The sequence below is a fragment of the Protopterus annectens genome, chromosome 11.part0 (assembly GCF_019279795.1).
Source record: "Protopterus annectens isolate FY-2018-M chromosome 11.part0, PAN1.0, whole genome shotgun sequence".
NCBI classification, from domain to species: domain Eukaryota; kingdom Metazoa; phylum Chordata; order Ceratodontiformes; family Protopteridae; genus Protopterus; species Protopterus annectens.
Genome location: NC_056745.1, coordinates 501,967,678 through 501,992,493, shown reverse-complemented (window position 1 = coordinate 501,992,493; position 24,816 = coordinate 501,967,678).

The following is a 24,816-nucleotide window of genomic DNA, read 5'->3' as shown; positions in this document are numbered from 1 at the left end:
CTGCAATTTCGGTCTTCCTGTCTTTCTTCATGTGACACATCCTAGTCCCCCAAACAGATCCATTAGTCATACTGCAGGCCTATACCTAAAACACTGAACTAACTTCTCTCCTCTCCTTTCCTGTCCTATCTTGTCCTCTCCTGTACTTTCATTCAGCCTCTCACCCTATGTCTTTATCTGCTACCCAGTTTATACCTTGCTTTTTATAATAGAGCTGAACTATGGCCAACTGCACACTATTACACAAATGTTTCAGCTAACAACAGCATGTTGAGGTACAGTTTGATAGACCCTAATAAACTTCTTAAACAATGAAATGTATATAAATGAACTATTAATGTTCTTTTAGTACCAGACTCCACCTCAAAGTAACACAGAAGTATAAAATACAAAATTAATTATGTGGGCAAAGGCGTTAGTATCTAAGAGGCAGGTATAATGCAAAAAAGGGATGGTGATTAAAGTTTTGGCCAAAAGTGGTAGATAAATCAAGACCCAACATCTTTAAAAACAGAACAGAGACATGTTTGGAGGGTTGAGAGGAACTGGAACAACATTGGTCAGGCTTTAATTTTAAGGAATGGCCACACTGTAAATTCCCCTAAATTCTTAATGATTAGTATAAGGCTATTAATTTACATCCATACTGCTCTAAGATATCGCAACAAAAGATTAGGTTTTCATTTCTGTCTTAAACGATCCTTTCCATGGTTAAAGGAAATCAAACTGAACTTAGCAAAGATGAAATAAAACAATATTAAATGAGAATGTACTGTCAGTATACTCAACAGTTAGAGCCAGCAAGTAAGAGCAGTTGTAAACCACTACAGCATTTCTGATGTATGTAAACACACACACACATGTGAACACATGCACACACACATATTGTACCTTGGTTCTAGTGAGTCTTCTCCTGGACATTCCATAAGCACAGTCAGGTCCTTTTCATCACGTATGTGATGGCACACCTCTTTTGTCACAATCCCCTCTTCCTTATCTTGTAGCACAACATTCTGCAGTTTCATTAAAATATTAACAGTTATTTAACACAGTAATGCCATAACCAGCCAAACGTTTTCACATCTTCATGGGTAAAAAAAGTCTTACAAGTCTAAACTACACAGAAGGTTAACAAACAAAAGACCTAACACTTTGAGATGGCCATTGAAAACTTCTGTTGCTCTGCATCAATGTAAAAGTGATAACAAATGTTTTTGAAATTGCATATAGAGCATGTCATCCTTATTTGTTTATTGCTAAGAAACAAATACTAACACAGATGAAGTTCTTAGGACATAACCAAGGTCAAACTGCATGTTGGTGCATACATCCGATGTGACATAAATGTATTTCTGTAAGTGATGTAGAGGAGATCAAGAGATGCAACAATTACATAAAATTTGTAGCAATTAATGAATAAATAGAAATACAGTACAGAATGTGCTTATGTTTCTGAATAACACACAGAGACGTTCCTCCTACAGCAGTGGTTTAATGGTTTACTATCAAAAGGTCAAAGTAACCTACACTGAAACTATCAATTCCGACTCAGTAACATCAAATCTTGTATCACCAAAAACCATAAAGGGCATAAAACACTGAATCGTGAAACTCCTTATCACTCTGGACCCAGAAACAAAAGCCAGTATGGGTCTTAAAGTGGGGAGGAAGTCCAGAAGTTTGGCATTCTGTGATTTTAACAAAGCAAGATTTGGTGTTTTGGAGCCAAAATTCCCAGTTTTGGTATAGGTAGCATCAACATTCTGATTGTAAACTATAGTTTAACAGTGTGCCTCCATACAGATTATTGCACTTAAATGATGTTTTGTAATGTTCACATAACTCATTCATAGTTAATTACCTTAGCTTATATTAAGTTCCATAACATCTGCACCTACCCATCTCAATGAGGTGAATATATAGCAAGTTAGTGAAGATGTGAAATATGATCTGCTCCAGAAATGTAGGCCTATACTGCCAACAATGATAATTTCACTTGCAGCTCAGATCTTAGGTGACCATATGGTGGCTGGGAGGCAGGATTTAGGAGAGTGTTATTTCCTTATCTCTCTCCAGGAAGGGAAGGGGTGATAGTGCATTCTACTAGCAAGAATGGGCACCTGATGGGTGAAGACTGGGCACCTGATGGGAGGTGTTTGCTTGCATGTGGTGCAAGGCTGCCAGGGTGAGCACATCATTTGTGCAAGTGAGTTACATTGCCGTGTTTACCCATTAGACATCCACCCCTTGGGATCTTACTAAAACTTGTGGCAAAAGTTAGGAGCAGCAGTATACAAAGTCAATGAAGTTATTAATTATTAAGGTATTTCTAAGATTAGCAGAAAAGAGATATTCCAGACACAGAGAACCCAACTAAAATACCTGCCCCTACATTAGTGCTGGTATGGAGCAAAGTGAAAAGCAAAGCTGAAAAGCCAAGTTAATCCTTAGATTGTTGACAGTCTCCTAGTGCTAATTATGTTCCGGCATGAAAGGTTTGTCAGTGGATAATTAACTTTTACAACTATAAATGCAAACTACAACAAAGAAAATGGATATGCCAAGACAGCCCAACTACAATCCAATTCAGGTTTACTGCCTTGCTGGATTTGCCCATTTGGTTACTAAATAATCACAAACTATTTCATCCTTGTTCCTTAAGAGATGGATAAACAACCCCAATGAGCATGTATAATCCATGCTGCCTACCAAGGAATACAGGTTTAGTTATTTTCTTGCCTGTAGATACTGAGGCCTATTCATATTATCAAGGGAACACCACCTGCTGGGGGAAGTATTTGCTCTGACTGTGCTGGGAATACCACTTTGTTCTCTTGTTTCAGGATACAGGAAACTATTCTTTGGCATGCACCAAGCTGCCAAAGAAGTCTGGTTGATCATAATTCCAAGTTATTTCTGAGTTGGTCAACACATTTACCACTATACATAGTCATGTGGATGGTGTTGAGGTACACCATGTGTCGGCCTGGGAGAAGATGGAAGGCAGCTCATCTTGCATTACTAGACATGGCCTACACCTCTTGATCCAGGACTTCAAGATAGGCCAAAGCCCTTGCTGACCCCATCGTGCCTCTTTAGGGCCAAATCTAATTACTGGACATTCTAACATAGTAGACAGTGACACTGCAAATCTTAATTGTGACCCCATCAAGCTTGTTCTTCTAAGTGTCAGAATTCTTAACAAGAAACTGCCTGACCTTGAGACTCACCTGCATCTAGAGCACATCCATATCTGTGTTGTAACTGAGACTTGGTTTCAGTGCTTGCTATGTTTTCAGATCTAAGGATTTTTGTCAGAGGTAATGTACTTTCAAGCAAATCTCCCATGACCCTAATATTGAACATAATTGAACTTCAGCTTACACTTAATAAGAATAACTCACAGTTTGTAGGCTGCTTCAGGACACTATCCATGTCCCCAGAAGACCATGATAGATTCCTAACTGTACTTAGTGAACAACCATTATAAAACTAAAGAAAAATGTGTATACACACACACACACACACACACACACACACACACACACACACATATATATATATATATATATATATATATATATATATATATATATATATATATTGGTTGATTTCAATGTTCCTTCAATTAACTGGTGCACCTACACCTTAAAGTTGGATATGTTCAAAGATTCATAGACTTAGCAAATTATATATCTTGACAACAAATAGTTAATCATCCCACTATTGGCCAAAACATTCTAGAACGGGTCCTCATCAACTCTGTCTAAGCAGACTGATAGCTAGGTTATTTGGTGCTCTGTGCAGTTCCCTGAATTGTCCCCCCCAAGCAAACAAAAAAAAGAAAAAAGAAAACTCTTCCTGCAGTTGAAGGCTCCTGTGCTTTAATAGTGTAGCAAGCTGTTTGCTACCAGTGTAATAAGCAGGTTGCTGCAGTTAAATCACATGCTCCTTCTGCCCCTTTCCCCTATTCTAGTTACAACTCTGCCCCAATGATATCAAATCTTTAATGTCCCCATCTCTTGTTAAGTTGGAGGGTTGGTCACAAATTAGTAACCTTTTCCTTTATAGCCACTAATCCCACAACAGTAAACAATTCTGAAGTCAAGAACTTTAAACATATAAGCTTGCTTAAATTCCATGCTGAACTATCTAAGTTTACTTGCAATGTCACCACTTCCTATGAAGGTTCAGACGATGCTTTATTATTCTCTAAATTCCAACATGAAAAATGCATAGATTTACCAGTGGACATAGTTATCAGAGATCTCAGCACATGGGTTGACAGTTCCTTCACCTTTTACCACCATTTGCAGCTGTAGTTAGAAAGCCTTCAATCTAGCACAACTGATTTCCAAAGGTATCTCATGTAGGTCAAAAGATGTTATTTTCTATCATTATATATTTTGTCCAATTACACCAGTTATTGATTACAATGACCCTTTCAGCATGTATGTATTCAGACATATTGCAAATTGAAAGGCCCCATACGTTCCTGATGATAAAAAACATTGGCCTAAAAAAACCCTTAACTACCAACACAGACTAGAAATTCTATCTCTGTGCATTGTCTCTTATAGAGCCCTACAAGGAGATCTATGCCTAGCATTTCATGTCATCAAAGACCCAACTATGTTCACAGGATGAACGGCTACAAAAATACCTGAATCAAGCATATGAACCTCAAACAACATATAAATCAATGTGTTGAAGGGATAGATTCATTACCAATGTTTTCAGAAACTCTGGAACAAATTCCCCCTGCAAGTTAATCAGAGTGGTACCCTTGTATCTTCCAAGGTTAGCCTTGACTGAATTATATTGGTTTAATATTTTTCCAGGTTCAGTAAAGAATAACATGACACTTTCCTCACAGTAGACTTTGTGCTAACAGAAATTGGCTTTATTAAATGCAGTTTTGCAATCATCTTTTATGCCAGCTGCATTAAATCTGCCCAGCTCTAAAATGGAGTAAATAAAGCATTGCTGAAATCTGCCACTGATGGGAATCTGAACAAATTGGAAGAAAATAGTGCAGCTACCATTTCAGCTACTAATTATCAGCAGCTAAAACTTGTTGAAACTAGTGCCACCTTACAGGAAAGGCAGGCCACCACTGACCAACAGCTTGCTGAAGTTCAGCAATAACTACCACCATGATGAACTAATCAGTAACTGGTTTGGAAACTTCAAAGACTGGTGACCTGTGAGGAAAGGGTTATTTGAATGATGACACAGAGGTCTACATTCATATGACAGGTATACAGAGAGGGAGAAGTACCCCCACACCAAATGGGTTAGAATGTCATCATCTTATCTGACAGGTGAATTGTTGAAGGTCTTCATGGACTTGGTGGAATCTGATGCAGATGATTATCAAAAACTAAAAGAAGAAATTTTAGTCAGGGCTGGGGTTTTACCTGAGACTCAGGGGAGTAGATTCCACAATTCGACATTCAGTATGGCTAGACCAGTAAAGTTATCGGTGAAAACTTAATGAATTTTCTTAAACTGTGGTTAGAATCTGGTGTGAATAATGTAAACAAAATTTTAGAAATTCTGGAAGTAGATAGATTTAAACAGGCACTTCGTAAAGTGTGGTTAGAATCTGGTGTTAATAATGTAAACAATATTTTAGAAATTCTGTAAGTAGGTAGATTTAAACAGGCATTTATTTGTAGTTGAAGAAAGTTGGTAGCCTATAGTGATCCTACATCTTCTAAACAGTTGTCTGTTTCAGTAAAGAGATTATGGTTACGTGAAAGTTTTAAGACTGAAAACAAAAAGACATTACCATTTAAAGTAATTTGTTTTCAATACACAAGAAGGGATATATAGTTAAATGAATAGTGTCATGTTATTTTTTATTGAACATGGAAAACTATAAACTCAATATAATTCATTTATCAAAAAATGTGTTTTCTTGTTTCCTCTTTAAAAATTTCTTGGAATCAGATATAAATACTGTAATATGTAAGTGTTTTAAAATATTGCTATTTGTGTGCATACATCAGTGCAGTAAAGTGAAGCCTGATATAGGGATCCCTATCTATGTCACTCAACTGTTTTTGTATGCATGATGTTACTTTGATCTCCCTATTTCAAAGTAACTTGGTAAATGGTTATCTCCATGATGCCAAAAATTCCATACAGCTGTATCATGCATTTCTTCATACAATTTCAACAAATAAGGGTAAGAAGATAATTTTGACTACAATAAAATTAGCACAATAAAGAATGAAGGAATTCAGATGTTAAAATAGGAAATAAAACTTATGGGGTAATGATGGCCTTCAGTAGAAAACTCAAAGTATTTTATGGAGCCTGAAAATGGACCGTCTCACACAGTTAATCTGAAATTCCCCTTAAGAACGTATTCATAGGTTCATAGGTTGATAGGTTGGTACTGGGCTATCTGCCCGAAGGCATATATTAGTCCAGCCACGTTGTGCGGTTTTCACCGCCCCTTTAGTTGTTCCCTAGACCCTTGTACTAGCAGCTAGTACCCTTGGCCCCTATCTAGTAGTGCAGTTGGTGTGATCCCCGGTGTGAACTTTCTGTTACCCATCCACTCATCAAGGTTCCTCTTGAAGAGTGATAGTGAGGGGCTCTGTCTTATGTAGATCAGGACCCTGTTCCATAGTAAGGGAAGTCTCTGTGAAGGGAAATTCCTTTAAAATTAATGATTTCTGGCATTTTGATAATGTTTGAAGTGGTTTTCAGTATATTATTTTAGTTTTTAAAAAAGATGTATTAAGTTTTTGATATGTTTTCATGTGAATTAGAATTTTTCTAGTGTATATTTGAATGTCACTTATTTGATATTAGGCTAATCAAATAGTTTGATAAAACTGGTATTTTTCTACACTTTAGAATATAGGCAACCTGTACATCAGCACCCTGATTGGAAAACAAATGTTCTCCAGCAGGATGTTAATGTATAGGTAATGCCCACTGAAAAACGAGTCTGCTGTTTCACTACAACTTATTAAACTTCCATGGAGCTTGGACTGAAAGAAAGCTAATGCCCACCATTATTTTATGCTTGCTAAGCAGTGCTTTTGCTGTTTAGTGAATGTAAAATAAAAAAAAAATTAAAAAATTAAAAAAGTAGAGGTGTGTGTGTGTGTGTGTGTGTGTGTGTGTGTGTGTGTGTGTGTGTGTGTGTGTGTGTGTGTGTGTATGCTTACATACGAGTACAAGTGAGATACACTGAGCTGCTATTTTACACTCACTAAGCAGCGCTTTTGCTTTTTAATGATTATAACAGTAAAAGAAAAGTGTTTGTGTATGTGTGTTTATGTTTCTTTGTGTGTCAGTGTATGCATGCTTGTGTGAATGAGAGCAGAAGTGTGTGTGTGTGTGTGTGTGTGTGTGTGTGTGTGTGTGTGTGTGTGTGTGTGTGTGTACATATGTACATATATGTATGTGAAGAGTGAGAGCCATCAAGCAGCGGCGGCAGCAGCAGCAGTTAAGAGATCTGCATACCTCTCAACCTCTTAACTCAAGAAATCCAGATAAAGCCTAAAATAAAGGCAGAACAAAGGCTCAAAAATAGGAACAAATTTTAAACATTGCTCTTATAAAAGTACAAAATTGCTTGAATAACAACATTTGTTTTAGCATGCATATCCTGAAGGAAATAAAGTCTGAAACTCAAAAGTATGTCATTATTTATTGACCTCAATCCCTAATGACTAGTAACAAACCACTTATTTTAGGAGTAAGGGACAAAAGATGAAGCAAATATCTGGATATTTTTGAGAATGCTATATCTGGATGTAAAATACTTCTGACAAAGCCATTTACACATACTACAACAAGTTTGAAACATTAGTTGGAGGAACTACATTACATAAAAATATATAAAAAATAATATAGTAATAAAAAAATAAGCAAAACACAACAATTTTCCATACAGCCCATTCTCTAAGTGTAATAATGCCCTCCAGTGTGTGTGTACTTGTAAATAACACCCCTGGGTGGGCTTTATTTACACAGTAACTCACACCCGTTGGGCATTATCGCTTGTTTAGAGAATGTTAGAGAATGGGCAACCTGTACATCATCAACCTGATTGAAGAACGAATGTTCTCCAGCAGGGTGTTAATGTATAGGTAATGGTCTCAGAAACAAGTCTGGCACATCACAGCAGCATACTACAGTGCCATGAAATTCTGACAGTAAAAAAACAAACAGGTACCAGTTTTTATACTTGCTAAAGAGTGCCTTGTTTAACGAGCATAAAGTTTAAACAAAAGGTAAAGAAAAAAGAAAAGTGTGTGTGTATGTGTGTGTGTGTGTGTGTGTGTGTGTGTGTGTGTGTGTGTGTGTGTGTGTGTGTGTGTGTGTGTGTTTATTTGTGTGTTTCTGTCTGTGTTTCTGAGTGTGTGCATTCTTGCGTGCATGAAAGCATACGTGTGCAATAAAGAGACAGAGAATTTGGAGACAGGAGAAACAGAGTGCTGACTGCAACAGGCAGTCAGTCCATCAGCATGGAGGTACGCAATTTTTCAGTTCTAGCATTATTAATTAACTTTAGTTCTCAGTGATTTAACATGAATTAAATACACATAGTGCAGCAATATGGCCAAAACAAGGGGCAGTTAAAGGAAAACTCCAACCTAGAACTCAAAAAACATACTTCTTTCATTGTATCTTTGTTTTTTAGCTGTTTTAATGCCTCAAAATTACTCCACGTGCTTCTGTTACAATTTTAATGTGTTTCTCTCATAATGGCTGATGATGGGGCCCGCCTTGTTAAGATGATCTTGTTTTTTTTATTTCATTCCTTCTTCCTAGAATACATTTCAAGTCCTCTTTATATGACTTATGCTAGACATAAGGAAGTGGTGCTGTTTTCTCATGCCATTAAGACTGAATGGCAGGACTGTGAAGCACGGTCATCTAAACACATCTTCTGTAACAGAGCTGCTTCCCTGTTTACCTGACTGAGCCTCATTTATGGGTCTGTCAGAAATTGTTCTATGCTATAATAGCTGTTAGCTACTTGCAGCAAAAGAAAGTAGATACAAAAACCTGTTATTTAAGAGGAGTCTTTTGTAGTCCTAAAAGATGTGACAAACCCTCCCCCACACTCTCATGCTGAAGTGTGAAAACTCTCATTGCAGTAAATGATCCTTGCTGTACATTTACAAGTGACAAGTTAGGACTCTAAACTTAGTCTGTCTGCTACATCCCAATGCCTTCAGTGGGAGGATTTTTCTCTCTCATGAGTAATGTGTATTTAATTCATGGTAAATCACTGAGAACTAAAGTCAATTAATAATGCTAGAACTGAAAAATTGCATACTTCCATGCTGAATGACTGACTGCCTGTTGCAGTCAGCACTCTGTTTCTCCTGTCTCCAAATTCTCTGTCTCTTTCTTGCACACGTATGCTTTCATGCACGCAAGAATGCACACACTCAGAAACACAGACAGAAACACACAAATAAACACACACACACACACACACACACACGCGCGTATGTATATATATATATATATATATATATATATATATATATATATATATATATATATATAGTATGTGTTTCTGTATATGTATATGTGTATAAAGTGCATGTGTACAAAAGCATATGAGTGTGTGTGTGTGTGTGTGTGTGTGTGTGTGTGTGTGTGTGTGTGTGTGTGTGTGTGTGTGTGTGTGTGTGTGTGTGTGCATTTAAACACAGTTAAGTACTTCTGATTTCCTTTTGTAGTGTTTTAATGCAAGGGCACATAGTAAATGTATGTTAAAGTAAATTCATCTATATATTATGGTTGCACTCTAATAATGTAAGGACTGACTCAAAGTCACTGGGAATCTCTTACAGTTGATCTGCATGTGCCAGATATGCATCCACCTCTGGAAGGATGTCACAAAAAAAGCATAAAAAAGACCATTTTATGAAAAGTATCACTGCACCTAGTTTTTAGGGTTGCCACCTGACTCTCTTTCTCTGCAGCTCTGGCCTGTGTGTGTGTGTGGGGGGGGGCTTGAAAATGGTAAATGCATTGATACTTTGCAAGAAAAAAATATTTTCTGACTTTTCTCTAAATGTCACTGAAATCTTTGATACTACATTTAAGTTATCTTAACATATAAATTATTATAAATAAAATTTGAAGCTTAGCATTTCAATACTGGGTCGCTCGGCTTATGTAAATTTGTCAGAAGAGTTGACAATTGCCTTTAAACCCCTGACTGATCTAATTTCTTTGTTTTGCTATGAAAGGGAAGTGTTAAGTTCTTATCCCCTATGCAATAAAAAGAGTGGAAAACAGTTCCACAGCTTTCTGCCTTTTTTTACATCAGATGCTGTGTTCCTGATATTAGCAGGATTAATTGCCCATCTAAGATTGACAGCAGTACATGTCAGGGTAAACTACAGATTTAACTGACTGAAAAACTTTTGGAATCTGTCCCCTCGGTTTTTTTATGTATATAAAAGACATTGTAGATGGATGGATGGATTAGAGGATAAAAGTGGTTGTAATTTCTATGCGTCTGTATGTGTGTGTTTGTGTATGAGAGAGACAGAGTGAGTGTGTTTGCTTCTATCTATCTATCTATCTAGCTATCTATATATAATGTGTGTGTGTGTGTGTGTGTGTGTGTGTGTGTGTGTGTGTGTGTGTGTGTGTGTGTGTGTGTGTGTGTGTGTGTGTGTGTGTGTGTGTATTTCTGAATGTGTGTGTGTGTTTCTATGTATATATGCATATATCTGTCTATGGTTCTGAATGTGTGTGTAGACAATAAATAATTACATAACATATTTTGGATGTAAAATACTTCCTCTAGCAACAATTACATATACTACAACAAGTTGGAAACATTAGGCAGAGAACTATTTTACATCTAAAATATAAAAATAAAATATAGTAGTAGAAAAATACAAAACATTTTAACATATAGTCCATTCCAAAGCACAATAATGCCCTTCAGGGTGTGTGTTATTGTGTAAATAACACCCTTCCAGGGGTGTAGAGGCCCAACATTGCCCTGGACATGCATTATTTGCACAATAACACACCCTGTTGGGCATTATCACTTGCTTAAAGAACAATGCCTGTCCTAAATATTTATGGTACAGAAAACAAGCATCATGCTCTCTTCTGTAAATCATTCAGTGCAACAGCTCTTAACTGTATAGCTTTGTACAATAACAGATTACCTGTTGCAGCAGGAAAGGTTCTATAGTTTAGTATGGGAAAATCTTCCTTTACTAATTTATAGCTTACTTTGTAGGCAATTCCTAGTATTATTTGATTTAAACTTTGGATGCAAGTTATGAAGCATAATTTTATAAAGAACAAACAAGCAAAAAAAATCTGTTCAGCAAAAATATTATGAACTGTATAAAATATTTAGGTTTTTAGGCCATTTATAATCATGATTTCTTAAACACATGAATGATAAAATAATTGTTTTTCTTAACACAGAAACAAAATATTGTGCTTTCTCCTCAGAAATTAATTTTGGATATGAGCAAATCTTACGAATAAAGGTAATAGAAAAGAAGGAGCACTGTATGAATTTGTTTACGACTAAACAGTGGCGATAATAATGCCAGTACAAAGAGTTCATGCTTGTATTAAAATGGATCTTTTCTAATCTTATTGAAGTGTACAGGTAGACAACTGACTTAATTCATGATTAATACTCTCTATAATTTTCTTCCTCAACTTGTGTTTCCATTTAGCAATTTCATTTTTTTTTTACTTTTGAATGGAGCAGTCAATTTACAATGTTAAGAATTTCTAAATTAAATATTTTGTAGTAAACAAACGTTATTTTAAAAGGACGTATAAGAGAGAAGTGGTGGTTGAAAGTAACCTTCCAAAACTGATCATAGCACAATTTGTCATTCTGATTAATGTAAAATTTCTAAATTATCCCATCAAAAGGCATATATTGTCTCAGACAACAGATAACTATAATAGTTCTTAAGGACCTTTCCTCCTTATTCTTGCTAACCAACATTATTTAACTGAAAATGTACAGCCACTGTTTTGGATGGTTCTATTATACCTTTTGTTTGTTAATGAATTTATTACTTTTATTCTGAGTATTAGAAAGTAGTCATAGAGCAAGAGGAACTTTAAATATATTATTTTCTATTTTCATATCTTTGTAAGCATGCAAAGGTAAACAACAGTAGATCCAGAATGTTACCCTGTGGCAACCCTCAGGTCAGAGAGTGGCCAGAAGAGGAATGAACCCTTAAAACCACTGTCTGAGATCATAGAGGCAAACCACTCCAGGACAATGCCCATGATGCCACAAAAATACTGAAGACAGTCAAAAATATTATGTAACTAACACTGCCAGATGCAGAAGAGAGATGTAAAAAGACAAGATTGAATAACAATGTCACACGTTTACCATAAGGAGCATAAGGGGATAATTAAAGACTCTAGTAAGGGCTGTCTCTGTACTATATCTAGACTACACAAAAGTACAATTGAACAGTGATGTTACTGCCGCCCATATTATTCAAATATATCCAGTTGTATATACATGACCTTCTTAGGAATCTTAAAAACAAAGAAGAGGTTTGACAGAGTCCCTTTCAACTGGAGTTATTGGAACTCTTTGACTGGTGCAGGCTTGACCTGGTGCAGTAAATTATCAAAGAAAATGGCAGGTGTATGAAGAAGGACAAAGTTGGTGGACTTGATTACAAATGATTTGATTTTTTCACAATATAAGGACTGTTTTAACCAAGTTTTTTGTAAAATTGATAATAGAGTGATGCTTGCAAAATCTAGGAAGGATTAAAAGTTGGTTTGTGATGATCTGGATTATGAGAACAAAAGTGTTTATCCAACCCCCCCCCCCCCCCGGATCTTCTTCTTCTTTTGGCTTTTCCCTGTTAGGGGTCACCACAGTGGATCATGTGTTTCCATTTCTTCCTGTCCTCTGCATCTTGCTCTGTCACACCAACCACCTGCATGTCCTCTCTAATCACATCCATAAACCTTATCTTAGGCCTTCCTTTTTTCCTCTTACCTGGCAGCTTCATCCTTAGCACCTTTTTCCAATATACCCAGCAGCATCCCTCCTCAGCACATGTCCAAACCAATGCAATCTCACCTCTCTGGCTTTGTCTCCAAACTGTCCAACCTGGGCTGACCTTCTAATATACTTATGCCTAATCCTGTCTACCCTCGTCACACCCAGTGCAAATCTTAACATCTTTAACTCTGCCACATCCAGATCTGACTCCTGCCTTTTTGTCAATGCCACTGTCTCCAAACCATATAACATAGCTGGTCTCACTACCCTTTTGTAGACCTTCCCTTTCTGGATATACAGACAAAAAATCCAACCTGTCAAATTTTGAGAATTCAGGGGGATGATATTATATTCAAGGGGAGGTCTATCAAAAGGCCCCTTTAAAGGAAGTCTCCCTCAGGAGGTCGGAGAGACTAGTGAGCAAATACATTTCCAGCACACACTCTTCAAACAAACAGGATTATCAGAGAAGTCCCAACCAGAGAAGCAACAAGTGAAAGGTGAAGAAACCACATCAGAAGTGGCAGCAAGTGTAATGCTTCCTGATATTCATCAAGGTTCTGTCAGCATTTCATCTCATTTTGGTTTTAACATTTATAATTTTGGTGAAATTAATATTGAATCAGCACACCAGGCTTTGTTTTTGGAAGGATTTAATTTTATACCATCAAGTCGAGCTAATGTCAAGCACACTTTATTAGATTTGAAACTTTTTACTCAAAAATTGAACCTTTAGATATTTTTGGGTGGCAATGTTGACTTTAATAAGTTGATGAGGAAAAGCTTGGCCAACCCCCCATTGCACCCCATTATCCATCTGTTTGAAAAAGTTTGTGAAAGGGAGATTCGGGTTTTATTGCACAGTAAACATAAAAACGGCAATTACAATCTTACGGCCAATGACAGACATATTTCATCTTCTCTTACGATGGACAAAAAGATTAGATGTATGAAACTCAACAAGGAGGGTGGCCTTGTTATTATGTATTATTTGGATTGTACGGGTTGCATATATAGTCTTCTGGGTGACACTAACATCTATGGCCCAGTATCCCTCAGTGAAATCAATATAACATACAGAACCATCAGAGTTGCCCTAGACGAGTTGCTTTTATTTGACCACATTACTCTGGAACTCTATGAGTTTTTGAAAGTGACCGATCCTGTTGTGCCTAGGATATTCGGGATTCCGAAGCTCCATTCAAGTGTATCAGATTCACCATTGCGCCCTATTGTGGCTTCTGCAGGTTTAATTAGGGAACCTCTTGCCAAATTTTCTGACTAAACTTAAAAACTTGTGTGGTAACTTCAAGCACATTACCTGTGATTCATGGGACTTGTTAGATAAGTTGCACAATGTTGACGTAAGTCAAGATTGTTTTTTCGTCACCTGTGATATACAGAGTTTTATCTCAGTGATATCCCACAAGGATGGTTATTGTGGTTTGATGAGATAGTTCACTAATTTGGTATTTTTTCCCTTATTCATGACTTTATGGACATTCTGCTCACTAATAATTTTATTACATTTTGTGGCAAATTTTATAAGCAACTTTCTGGTGTTGCTATGGAAGCCACTTGTGCCCCCATATTCGCTAATTGTGTTTTATTAAAATGGGAATTAGACATTCCTTTTCAACTGCCCTTATTTAAATATTGTGTTTGTTACTATTGGTACCTTGATAATCTATTGTTTATTTGGAATGAGACCAGAAACAATTTGTTGAACTTATTCATTATATGGAGAGGAGTACCAATTTTTCAAAATTTACTCATTACATTGGTATTTGTGAGATAAATTATCTGGATATTACTATGCAATGGTTGCCAAATGGGGGAATGGAAACAAGGGTGTATATAAAACCCACTTTTTATAACAGCTTCTGTTATTTTTCCAGTTGCCATCCCCTTCATCAAAAAAAGGGAATAGTAAGGAGTCAGCATATTGGAGTATCAAGACTCACTTCTGACAACATGGTTTGCCAGGAAGAATTTGTTATACTTAAGAACACGTTCATTGATCATGGTTACCATGTCTCTATGCTCAATACTACTGAATCTGATGTGTGGGTTGAGAGGCATGGTAAATATGGTTCTATCATTATGTATGGTTTGGTTGTGAACCAAGGTCCCAATATTGTGGAGAGGGCTGTATTTAATATTCAGAACAATAGGTTATTACACTGTTCACTGGATGTTAAGGATATTGAAAACATCATACGTAAGAAATGGGCTTTATTTCACTGTGATAACTCCACTAAATCTTTAACTACACTTAGGCCTGTTTTCACTTACAAGAAAAAACATAACATCAAGGATTTTTTTAGAAAGACCACTCCCCGAAACATATGCCATGTTCCCAGTGACCCAAAGATGTGGCAGATGCCACCAGTGTGGTTACATAGAAAGTAATTATTCGGGATGGCTTTATGATAAAATCATAAGAAGGGTGAGGGGTGGCAAATTTCACTGTTACTCAGAGAGAATGGTTTACCTTGCTTTTTGCACCCAGTGTCAATCCTTTTATATAGTGAAGACCATCAATAACCTCAACCGCAGGATCTATCAACATCTGTACAGTATACAACGAGCTGACAACAAATCCCTTGCTAGAAATTCTTTAGTTTGTGAGGGTTTTGTTAAATTTATGTTTCGGGTTCTTGAACAACTGTTAGGTACAAAAAGTACAAAATAAATACTGGCTGCTTGAAACGCTTCCCCTGTATAACTATAAGTGAATATCAAATGTAAGGATGGGGCAGCGAAACGGCAGATAAACCAATGTTATACACAATGTCAGCACCAGAAAGTTAATAGGTAGGGAAGAACAAAACTTCCTACAAACCCTCGTTCCTCGTGCTGGTCAATAAATCCACCTTGTTAATATGAGCGTATCCAATGCTACTCACATTGGCTCCAACACAACAATAGTTTTTCACTGCTAAAAACGCTCCTTCTGAATCAATGAAACGGCAGATAAACCAATGTTATTCACAATGTCAGCGCCAAAAGGTTAACAAGTAAGGAAAAACAAAACTTCTTACAGACCCTCGTTGCTCGTACTGGTCAATAAATCCACTTTCTTAATATGAGCGTATCCAAAGCTGCTCACATTAGCTCCAACACAATAATAGTTCTTCACTACTAAAAACGCTTCTTCTGAATCAATGGATCGACCAAACGACAAATTCAATATAGATGTTTATTCAAAGAGAAAAAAACGGCAAGCGCTTTCACCCGAAGGCTTCATCAGGCCATTAGTAATTACACAATTAAATCAAAAATACTTTTTAAATACTTTTTGGGTAATGACATCTCTTCCCATCATCTATTCATATCCTGTCATTCTATGCGCTTTAACAATTAAAAAATACATTAGATAATATCTAACTATACTAATAAAATCTATTTCATGTGAACTTTTAAAAATATATATGCACATTATATGAATTAAGCATATGAATTACATATAAAATATAAATATTAAAACCTTCCTTATTGTTAGCAATATGCAGGGAAGAAAATTCATATTATATGTATGTGTACATATATAATTCATCCTACTAACTATATATAAATAATTAATAAAATATAACTATTATATTATACTAAGCTAGAATTAATATATATGCACTATTTATAAATACCAATAAAATCTAACATCTGGGTAATCAAGTAATAGCTCTCCAGCGTGATATTAACAAAGTATTCTACAGAAGGCACTATAACATGCATACAATATTATCCCAATGTTAAAAAGCCATGATATATGTAATGTGCCTCTATGTCCAGCCATACATTTAATTAATCATCAAATTCATGAGTATTCTGTTAAATATGCAAATCAAGTATATATATCTCAAACTACTGTCAAAACATATCATATCATGAAACCAAATTATAACTCTTCGAACTCATGTCAACACAACATTTTATGCATAGCTCTATAACAACATACAGTGGCATTTCAGGAGAGCGACAATAAGGAGTCATAACGTGCCATTTTGTTCAGCTATACATCTAGATATCTAACTTAATAATCATTCTATTAAATATTAATACTCCATATAAAATTGCAGCTTTAATGGTATATATTAAGCTGCTGTAGAAATACATCATAACATAGGGCTATATGAAATTATCATAGCCTATTTTTAATGGTGGAGTTAAAATAACTATGTACATTTAATGTTTATGTGCCTAGCCTTTATGTATTATTCATATGGGTTCCACTTATATTTATAATTATAATTGTAAGTCCTTTTTACCAAGAAGGGTATCGGTTCAACCCTAGTATTTATTAACTTTTAACCTCCTGGCCCTAAGCATAGGTTTGATAGGGATTCTATCATTAAGTCCTGGATCCAAATGTGCTCTTAAACGGATGATCCATTTACTTTCATGTTGTTCAGTAATATTACGTATAGGCCCTCTTCTAATTGTGGGAACATTAACCTGCATCACCATAAATTTGAATTTATGTTGTACTGTGGTATTAATTACATGTTTGGATAATGCATTTTTGTCTGATCCTATCTTAATATTATAATAATGTTCTCTAATCCTTTCCCTCAGTCGTCTGTCCGTCTTGCCCACATAAAAAGCTGGGCAAGATTGGCACATAGCCAAGTATACCACATGTGTAGTTTCACAATTGGCATTACAATAGAAATTAAATGTACGTTGTGTGATGGGATGTATAAAACTGGCTGACTGATCTATAGTATGACAGAAGTTACACTTTCCACAGGGTCTAATTTTAACTTTTACATCACTCATTGGTAATATAGGGTCAACTCTGTTAGAACTACAAAGCATCCTATACAAGTTTAATTTGTTCTTATAGATGAACTTAGGTGCACTCCCTACAGTCCCTGAGACTACTGGGTCAATTTGTAATAAATCCCAGTATTTAATATAAGCATTTTTAATGTTATTAACATCCTGTGTGTAGTAGATAGTGGCTGTGGGCCAACTACCTTGAACATTATTATTACTTGCACACATCATTTGCTTAATGCTTTTACTTTGATCAGCAAAATATGGGTATGCATGTCCTTCTCTCAACATTTCCAAATCAGTTAAACCTTCATCTATTTCCTGTGGTTTATACAATCTGGCTATAAACTGTTGTTTAAGTTCTATTATCCCCTGTTTATATCCTTCCTGTGTGGAGTTCAACCTGGATACACGCATTGCTTGCCCTTTAACCACGTTCTTGAATACGTGGCCAGGATGCATGCTGGACCTATGTAGATAAGAACTCCTATGGCAAGTTTTTCTATACACTCCTGTATTAATATAGCCATTAAGAATCTTCTCTACATATACATCCAAGTATGGTACAAGGTCTTGTGATGCTACCATAGTGAACTCTAAATATTTGGTCATGGAGTTAATTTCTTCTACAAAATATGTCAATTCTTTTTCATCAGATTTCCAAACTAAAAAGAGGTCATCTACGAATCGTACATAGAATCCCACATTCTTCTTAAAGGCTTCCAGTGTAAACAACAATCTGCTCTCCCAGTCTGCCATCACTAGGTTGGCGTAGCTATTGGCACATGATGTGCCCATAACCACGCCATCCCGTTGGATATAAATTTTCTGATGGAAAGTAAAGATGTTATTATTTAATACTATATCCATTAATGTACAAATCTTATCTATTTGTATTGAAGTATAATGTGATTCTAGGCATCTACGTATGCATTCAATTCCCTGTTGGTTCGGAATGCTAGTAAATAATGATGTGACATCTAAGGTAACCAACCAATAATTAGGTATAACCATTTCTTCTTTCATATAATCATACAATTTAATCAAAAACTGCCTAGTATCCCTTAAAATATGTGTATATTTTTCTACTATTGGTTTTAACTTAGATTCAATATATAATGATATGGGTTCCGTTATCCAACCCCTCCCAGCTACTATGGGCCTCATAGGCGGTGAGGTTGGATTTTTGTGTATCTTTGGGACCCCTTGTATGCATGGTATTCTAGGATTGTCAACTTGGCAAAAACTGTACAACTCCTGACTTATACTACCTTCTTGATATAAACTCAAAATTTCCATCTTGACCCTAGAGATAATAGTATCTACTTTTCTACAACTGATTTCTTCATAGTACTGGTCTTTATTTAACATGTCTTTCATGCTAGTTATATATTTATCCATATCCATAATGACGGTAGGCCTACCTTTATCTGCTGGTCTAATCATTATACTTTGGTCATTTTTTAAGTTTAGAAGTGCCTTTCTAGCTCCAAAAGTTAGATTTCTGTAACCTTTTTTACTCTCATTAATTTCATTCTGTTTATGTAATTCTTCCTCAACCAATCTAGAATATGCATCTAGCAACGGATGTAAGGGTGGTGTATAAACGCTAGGTTTCCTAAGTACATGACCATCCATACTTGTTTCCACACTACCATAATCTATCTTTAACTGTATATTTCTAACAAATAATTTTAAGTCAGTAATTGTTTCAGTTATATCACTTTTTGTGGTAGGTATAAACGTAAGTCCTTTCTCTAATACCCCTATCTCTTTATTAGTAAGGGCTTTACTGGAAATATTCCAAATTAATGTGTTAGATTTTTGTTCCACATTTTCTTGTGTTGTGTAGGGAAGATGTTGTGAGGAGAAAAACTTTCAATAGTAATATTAAGAGGCCTGAAAATAAGGATATGGTCCCTTTCCCTATAGGGGAGAAATGGCCAGGAGGGTGGAGGGACAGGTCAATGAGTCGGGGGACGCAAAAAAGGAGAAATATGGACACAGAACACACAGGGCCAACGTTAAAGAAAATGTGGAACAAAAATCTAACACATTAAGTATGGAAATCTGATGAAAAAGAATTGAAATATTTTGTAGAAGAAATGAACTCCATGACCAAATATTTAGAGTTCACTATGGTAGCATCACAAGACCTTGTACCATACTTGGATGTATATGTAGAGAAGATTCTTAATGGCTATATTAATACAGGAGTGTATAGAAAAACTTGCCATAGGAGTTCTTATCTACATAGGTCCAGCATGCATCCTGGCCACGTATTCAAGAACGTGGTTAAAGGGCAAGCAATGCGTGTATCCAGGTTGAACTCCACACAGGAAGGATATAAACAGGGGATAATATAACTTAAACAACAGTTTGTAGCCAGATCGTATAAACCACAGGAAATAGATCAAGGTTTAACTGATTTGGAAATGTTGAGAGAAGGAAGTGCATACCCATATTTTGCTGATCAAAGTAAAAGCATTAAGCAAATGATGTGTGCAAGTAATAATAATGTTCAAGGTAGTTGGCCCACAGCCACTATCTACTACACACAGGATGTTAATAACATTAAAAATGCTTATATTAAATACTGGGATTTATTACAAATTGACCCAGTAGTCTCAGGGACTGTAGGGAGTGCACCTAAGTTCATCTATAAGAACAAATTAAACTTGTATAGGATGCTTTGTAGTTCTAACAGAGTTGACCCTATTTTACCAATGAGTGATGTAAAAGTTAAAACTAGACCCTGTGGAAAGGGTAACTTCTGTCATACTATAGATCAGTCAGCCAGTTTTATACATCCCATCACACAACGTACCTTTAATTTCTATTGTAATGCCAATTGTGAAACTACACATGTGGTATACTTGGCTATGTGCCAATCTTGCCCAGCTTTTTATGTGGGCAAGACGGACAGACGACTGAGGGAAAGGATTAGAGAACATTATTATAATATTAAGATAGGATCAGACAAAAATGCATTATCCAAACAGGATGTTAATAACATTAAAAAAGTTCATCTATAAGAACAAATTAAGTTAAAACTAGACCCTGTGGAAAGGGTAACTTCTGTCATACTATAGATCAGTCAGCCAGTTTTATACATCCCATCACACAACGTACCTTTAATTTCTATTGTAATGCCAATTGTGAAACTACACATGTGGTATAGCCAATCTTGCCCAGCTTTGAGGGAAAGGATTAGAGAACATTATTATAATATTAAGATAGGATCAGACAAAAATGCATTATCCAAACATGTAATTAATACCACAGTACAACATAAATTCAAATTTATGGTGATGCAGGTTAATGTTCCCACAATTAGAAGAGGGCCTATACGTAATATTACTGAACAACATGAAAGTAAATGGATCATCCGTTTAAGAGCACATTTGGATCCAGGACTTAATGATAGAATCCCTATCAAACCTATGCTTAGGGCCAGGAGGTTAAAAGTTAATAAATACTAGGGTTGAACCGATACCCTTCTTGGTAAAAAGGACTTACAATTATAATTATAAATATAAGTGGAACCCATATGAATAATACATAAAGGCTAGGCACATAAACATTAAATGTACATAGTTATTTTAACTCCACCATTAAAAATAGGCTATGATAATTTCATATAGCCCTATGTTATGATGTATTTCTACAGCAGCTTAATATATACCATTAAAGCTGCAATTTTATATGGAGCATTAATATTTAATAGAATGATTATTAAGTTAGATATCTAGATGTATAGCTGAACAAAATGGCACGTTATGACTCCTTATTGTCGCTCTCCTGAAATGCCACTGTATGTTGTTATAGAGCTATGCATAAAATGTTGTGTTGACATGAGTTCGAAGAGTTATAACTTGGTTTCATGATATGATATGTTTTGACAGTAGTTTGAGATATATATACTTGATTTGCATATTTAACAGAATACTCATGAATTTGATGATTAATTAAATGTATGGCTGGACATAGAGGCACATTACATATACCATGGCTTTTTAACATTGGGATAATATTGTATGCATGTTATAGTGCCTTTTGTAGAATACTTTAATATCACACTGGAGAGCTATTACTTGATTACCCAGATGTTAGATTTTATTGGTATTTATAAATAGTGCATATATATTAATTCTAGCTTAGTATAATATAATAGTTATATTTTATTAATTTTTTATATATAGTTAGTAGGATGAATTATATATGTACACATACATATAATATGATTTTCTTCCCTGCATATTGTTAACAATAAGGAAGGTTTTAATATTTATATTTTATATGTAATTCATATGCTTAATTCATATAATGTGCATATATTTTTAAAAGTTCACATGAAATAGATTTTATTAGTATAGTTAGATATTATCTAATGTATCTTTTAATTGTTAAAGCGCATAGAATGACAGGATATGAATAGATGATGGGAAGTGATGTCATTACCCAAAAAGTATTTAAAAAGTATTTTTGATTTAATTGTGTAATTACTAATGGCCTGATGAAGCCTTCGGGTGAAAGCGCTTGCCGTTTTTTTCTCTTTGAATAAACATCTATATTGAATTTGTCGTTTGGTCGATCCATTGATTCAGAAGAAGCGTTTTTAGTAGTGAAGAACTATTATTGTGTTGGAGCTAATGTGAGCAGCTTTGGATACGCTCATATTAAGAAAGTGGATTTATTGACCAGTACGAGCAACGAGGGTTTGTAGGAAGTTTTGTTCTTCCTTACTTGTTAACCTTTTGGCGCTGACATTGTGAATAACATTGGTTTATCTGCCGTTTCACTGATTCAGAAGGAGCGTTTTTAGCAGTGAAAAACTATTGTTGTGTTGGAGCCAATGTGAGTAGCATTGGATACGCTCATATTAACAAGGTGGATTTATTGACCAGCACGAGGAACGAGGGTTTGTAGGAAGTTTTGTTCTTCCCTACCTATTAACTTTCTGGCGCTGACATTGTGTACAACTGTCAGGTACAGTTTATTCTGGTAACTGGAAAAACACTTTACTGCAACACAAGATGTTTTGGCAGCTGAATCTTAATGCCACTACTACACCTGGTATTAACAATGGTGTATCTTTAGTATTGTTTTGGTTTATTTGTTACAAGTTTGGTTCATATTTTAATTGATTATAGATTTTAAGAAATTTGCAAAGATTAATATTTAGTTTAATTTTGATTGGTTTGTAGATGGAGGTGTGTTAAGTATGTCAGGGGTATTTTAATGTATTTTCCGACCTTTGTATGGTTCTGATGATGTCTTTAAAATATTAAGACAAAAGCGCTTAACCATTTTTTTATTTTTATAACAGTTGTTATTAAAGTTTGCGGGTTCTGTGAGCACGGCTTACTGTTTTTTTTTTTTTTTTTTTTAGTTATTTTTAGTTTATTACCAGGACCGAGTGGTTCATTTTTGTTTGTTAGGTTTGAGATAGATCTATAGTTCAAAACTAAAACACTGCCAAAGTGAATAACAACTTAAAAACAAAAAAAAAACTGGACCAGAGAAACAACTTGTTTAGCGCTTTTGTCCCATTTATTACAGAACTTCTTCAGAACAAATATCAATCACCACTCTACTTACTTTTATATAAAAAAAAATCATGACATCATTTACGATTAGAAAACACATTAAAAATATGTAAAAAAAGAAAAAAAAAATATATATATATATATATATATATATATATATATATACATATATTTCTCTAAATATAACTGTCAACTTGTAAAAACCCTATATATATATATATATATATATATATATATATATATAAATGTATATATATATATATATATATATATATATATATATATATATATATATATATACATATATATGTATATATATATATTTTTTTTTTTTTTTTTTAAATACAACATATATAAAATGTGTTTTTTCTTCTTCCATTTTGCAAGAAGTAAAGCAATCAACAGCAGTTAATTACTTAGATATTTTAAATGGCTTTTCACAGAAATGTTATCATTTAAACCTGGAGCTACATCTGTTCTCAGGAAAATTTGCCATTTTTATTCCAAGATTTCTAAATAGTTATTAAAAGACTCTATAAATCCACTGTTATCAACTTTTTTCAACAACAAAGAAAGAAAACTCCCTAAAATCTTTACAACTAACTGAATGCTTGACTAAGGCATTAGCAAAATCTTTTTTCTTAATAGCCAACATGTGCTCTCTGACTCTATCACTTAGTCTTCTGATAGTTTTTCCTATACAAAAAATGTTCACAATTTAAACAAACTGCTAAGTAAACTAATCCTTCACTTTGACAATTATATCATCCTCTAGCCATCATAATAAAATCTATATGTTTGAAATGATGGCTATACATTCCAGTTATATATCTACACTGTGAACAAGTGGAACATGGAAAAGTACTCAAATTTCTGCTACTAACATCATTTTTGTTCAACTTTGTGTTATTTTCCAATAGTTGATTAAGTTCTTAGTTTTTTAAGCAATAACATTTGGTTTCTTACCTATAACTTCACTCAAATCTTGGTTCCCTAAAATAATTTTCCAATTATTGTTAACATTTTTGATGATGGCTCCATCTACACTCATAGGTACCAGAAAGGAACAACAGAAGATATTTGTTTCACTATGCTCTTGACATTTACCTTCCTTATTGTTGAAAAAAACCTGTAGACTGCGGTGGTGGTGCTGCGGTAGCATTGTCGCCTCACAGTAAGACGTTGTCCTGTTCGATTCTCAGATAGAGCGTCTTCTGTGTGGAGACATGGGTGAATGGGCATACCTTCATTGAAGGTTGTGCATCAGGGCCGGCAACTCGGCATGTAAAAATCTGCTGCCAATCATTAGCGGACCAGAGTTCCACTGTGGCGACCCCTAACCGGGAAAAGCCGAAAGACACAATATTGTTGAAAAAACCTGACTTAATAATAGGTGGAAATCTTCTATCCCTTTCTGAACTCACATATTTTATTATGTTATCTAATTCTTCTGAAGGGTATCCA